The sequence below is a fragment of the Colobus angolensis genome, unplaced genomic scaffold (genome assembly GCF_000951035.1).
Source record: "Colobus angolensis palliatus isolate OR3802 unplaced genomic scaffold, Cang.pa_1.0 Scaffold30, whole genome shotgun sequence".
Taxonomy (NCBI): Eukaryota; Metazoa; Chordata; class Mammalia; order Primates; family Cercopithecidae; genus Colobus; species Colobus angolensis.
This window is the reverse complement of record NW_012116266.1, coordinates 2,414,061-2,418,390: the sequence shown is the minus strand read 5'-3', so window position 1 is coordinate 2,418,390 and position 4,330 is coordinate 2,414,061. Positions and strand designations below refer to the sequence as shown.

The 4,330-nt window shown below is 45.6% G+C and overlaps 1 long non-coding RNA gene across 1 annotated transcript in view; it reads left to right on the top strand.

Moving 5' to 3' along the window:
- Positions 1 to 4,316, top strand: part of LOC105517369 — a 31,054-nt gene extending 26,738 nt beyond the window's left edge. The window contains exons 4-5 of the long non-coding RNA XR_001002657.1: positions 359 to 543; positions 3,919 to 4,316. This is a non-coding gene — a long non-coding RNA (uncharacterized LOC105517369). The remainder of the gene's footprint in view (positions 1 to 358; positions 544 to 3,918) is intronic.
- The last annotated feature ends 14 nt before the right edge of the window (positions 4,317 to 4,330 follow it).

Genomic DNA, 4,330 nt, shown 5'->3' with positions numbered 1-4,330 from the left:
GCAAAACCCTCTCAAAAAAAAAAAAAAAAAAAATGCAGAGCTACTTGTATGTTTACAAATACAGTATTTGATACAAATATTTCTCAGAATTGCACAAGAAGGAAGACAGGGACCACTGATAAGACAAGGGTGTAGGATATTAACCAGACTTGGCTTCTTTCTCTCCTGCTTCAGTAGAGGCTGGCCTCTTATTATTTTCAGTTTCTCCATTTTCTGCCGGAAAATCTTTACTTTCTGGGGTAGCTACTTTGGCCTGTTTGTCTTATACTCCCATTTCCCCTTTCTTTGCATTTTGTTTGTTTGTTTGAAGATTTATCCTTTCCTGCTGCCTGTTTTGGATTTGTTTTCACTTTTGTAGGGGCGGGTTTAGCTGATAACCTCACCAGTCTTCACTTCGACTCTTCCTTCACTGCCCCTTCAGTTGTGCGGACCTTCCTCTTGGGCATCTTGGCAGCAGGGAGGGCGCCTGAGGGTACTGGTGCCTGCAGGCTTTGAGCACGGGGAGCCTTCTTGAAGCAGGGCTGCCTGGCCACTTGGAAAAAGGTAGGGAGAAATCCACGTGGAAGAAGGTAGGGAGTAATCAGAAAGTCCAAGGTGGGACGTGAGATTAGAAAGCCCTTGAGAGCCTGTTTGGAGGTTCTAACAGGGGAGTGCAGCTACTCACATACCCTCCATCAAAGAGCGATCCTCCTCTATCAGAGTAGGAGCTCACAGCTCCTACTTTGACAGAGCTCACAGCTTCAGGAGGGAGGGGACACCTGGCTAATCAGACAGATAAAAAACAAAGAGCTCTTAAGGTTCTCAAAAGCATCTTTGGATGGGGGATCCTAGGTGACCAGGCAGGCATATGGGGCAAGGCAGTTACAGAGAGATCCTGCAGTTTCTGACCCCAAAATCCCCTCTATTGTCTTTTTGTTTCTGGCAGAGTAAACTGTTGAACAGTAGAAGCCCAGTCTGTGGAGATAGTTTTTCCTGTGGCTGAGATATCATGACCCAGATATTGAATGCAGAAATTTGTCTTTAGCCACCTGGTGGTCCTTTATTCCTAATGCCTTAAGTTTTCAGAAGAGCACTGTCATAACGGGCAGGACATAGAAATCATCCACATATTGAAATAAAGTGGAGTTTCCTGCGTATTTTAAGCCCCTTATATAGGACCCTCAGTAAATCCTTGGGGCATAACTGTCCAGATATATTGTTGTCCAGATATATTGTTGATTGTGAAGAAAAACAAATACTGAGAATCTTTATGAAAAACGATGCTGAAAAAATCTGAACACAAACTGATGACAGGTGAAATATTAGATGTTGGAAGGGACCACAGCCAGCCTAGTATTAGGGTTGGGCATCAGGGGAAATCTGGGTTGGACAATTTTATTGATAGCTCTCAGATCTTGGACTGGCTGAAAATCCTCTTCCGTTTGGCTTTGTAGTGGCCATAATGGGAGTGTTGCCTAGGCTAGAAGTGGGGAATAGCCTTTCTTTGTCTATTACATCTTGGGTTATTGGGTGGAGCCCTTCAAGTCCTCATGGTTTTAAATGATTTGGGGTAGTTTGGGGAGGAGCGTGGGAAGATCTGTTTCCACCTTAAGGAATTCTGCGGACCATGTACCAGTGGGGTTTGTCACCCACAAAGGAAGGATTTTGTCTAACAGTTGATGTAAGTCCTTAGTAGAACAGTGCTAGGTTGAAGGGGGAAGAGGAACTCAGAGAAGTCAGACAAAGCCATTAGGGGACAGACATGGGGCGGGGGCAGGAGTTTGAGAGGGGTCCCTTGCGGGCACAGTGAATTTTGATACTCCAATTCCTGAAAAGATCCCTTCTTAACAGATTTACAGGGGTGAGAGAATTGAGAAAAAAAGTCGTGCTGAGCTTTAAGAGGCCCCCCCCAAAACATTAAGAGGTTGAGAAAGGCAAATCGTGAGACAAATGATCAAAACCTGCCACTGAAAAAGTCTAGTAATGCTGAGGAAGGAGCACAGGAACCAGAGTGGTGGGTGGTGTTAAGGGTAGATGATTGTGCACTCCAGATATTGGTATCAATAAGAAACGTGGGCTGGGCATGGTGGCTCACATCTGTAATCCCAGCACTTTGGGAAGCTGAGGCGGGCGGATCACAAGGTCAGGAGTTCAAGATGGGCCTGGCCAACATGATGAAACTCCGTCTCTGCTAAAAGTACAAAAATTAGCTGGGTGTGGTGGCACGCGACTGTAGTCCCAGCTACTCGGGAGGCTGAGGCAGGAGAATCACTTGAACCCAGGAGGCAGAGATTGCAGTGAGCCGAGATCATGCCACTGCACTCCAGCCTGGGCAACAGAATGAGACTCTGTCTCATAAATAAATAAATAAAAGAAACATGCCAAAGTGCCTTTCAACTTTCAGTCTGGTGGCAGTTGAAAGTGCTGGACGTTTACTTCCTCGGAGGGGAGTCGGTGATTTTCTACGAGAAAGGCCCTGAAAGTTTTCCCTCCTCTTGAGAGCTGGGCAATTCTGGACCCAGTGTTCTTTTTCTTTACAGTATTGACACACTTCCAGATCACTGAGAACCCATGATTTTGGAGCTTGCCCCGTGGGTTAAAATCTTGGGGTTTTTCTAATTGTTGTGATTACATTGATTGCATTGCCACAAACCTGTGTATTTTCCAATTGTTTGGAAATGCTACCTTTATACTGTTGGACTAATGTCTGAAGCTCTTACATGTCTGCATTTTTCTAGTTGATACTATTTTTTCTTTTTTTCTTTTTCTTTCTTTCTTTCTTTTTTTTTTTAAGACAGAGTCTCGCTCTGTCACCTAGGCTGGAGTGCAATGGCGTGATGTCGGCTCACTGCAACCTCCTCCTCCCGGATTCAAGCGATTCTCCTGCCTCAGTCTCCTGAGTAGCTGGGATTACAGGTGTGTGCCACCCCGCCCAGCACATTTTTGTATTTTTAGTAGAGGTGGGGTTTCACCATGTTGGTCAGGCTGGTTTTCATCTCCTGACCTCGTGATAGCTGCCCGCCTCAGTCTCCCAAAGTGCTGGGATTACAGGCGTGAGCCACTGCACCTAGGCGTTGATACTATTTTTTTTTGTGATGTGTGAACTCCAGCCTGAGACCATTTACAAAGCTTGTGGCCAGAACAGAGGTTTTTGGGGAAGTCAGTTCTCACCCTGAATGTTCCTTCCATGTTGTCTCCAGTCGATGACGATAGTTTGCCACAGTTTCATCCCTTTGTTGTATACAGTTTTGAGTACATGGCCGATTGGTTTTGGTCAGATATTCAAAACTGTGCAGAGCAAAGGGGATAGAACTGAGGGATGCCTTGCCATAGTTTATCTCTTATTTCTTTCAGTCTTCAAAAGGGGTCAGGGATAGGCTGAGAAAAAAGGTCCCCGGAAATGGTGGTCCATTTGGCTTTTTTAAACCAAAAGGAGGCATTTCCAGGTTCAACCAAGAGCTGGTTACATTGATATAAGTCAGGGAGAGTATGACCCCAGGACAGTTCTAAATTGTTCAGTAAATTGTCCTTTTCCTTTCCTTTCAAGGGTGATGGCATGTAATTCAGACCAAGACCAAAGTTTAAATTACGTCTCTTTCCTCAGTCTAGCTTGGGAACAGGGGCTTGCTGTACCCTGGCTTCATCTGTAGGAGATTAGGGCCCAGTGAATCTTAAGGTTACGGGGAGTTGAGGGGCATTGAGGTTCCGTTGGTAGAGAATATTCTGGGAAAGAAGCAAGCGGGAGAGAGCTGGGAGCAGGATATGGAATTGCTGTGGGGTTTTCTGGGTTAAAAACATGTTTCTGAAGGCATGATGTAAAGGCCTCAATGGTTTGAGTAAGGTGTGAATTATTTCGCTGTTTTTTGGCTTCTTCTTTAAATAAGCAGACCCTCATGCATCTGAGAATTTTGTTCCTTTTTGCTCTGGGTGTCCCTTTAGGTGGATTAATTTGGGGATATCCGAGGAGCCCCAGAGGGCCATTGTAATTCAAGATCTTCAGTAAAGTTTTGCCACAGAGAAAGAATCGGGCCAGTATTGGGACCACGGTGGTGGCGCAGGATTGGAGGAACAGAGGTTTCAGTTGACTGAGAAGTTCCTGTGAGAGAAACAGCCTCAAATAGGGAGAACAGAAAGATGTTGTGAGGAGTCAGGAAAGAAAATTTTCCAGGGGTCAGGGAATGAATTCCAATCAGAACAAGGAGCCAGCAAGAACTTCCAGCCTAGGAGGTACTTTTCAAAAGAAGCCTGGGACTCTAACCCAGCTTCCGAGAGTATACTCAGAATTGTAAGAATCAGGCAGGGCGCGGTGGCTCATGCCTGTAATCCCAGCACTTTGGAGGCTGGGGCGGGC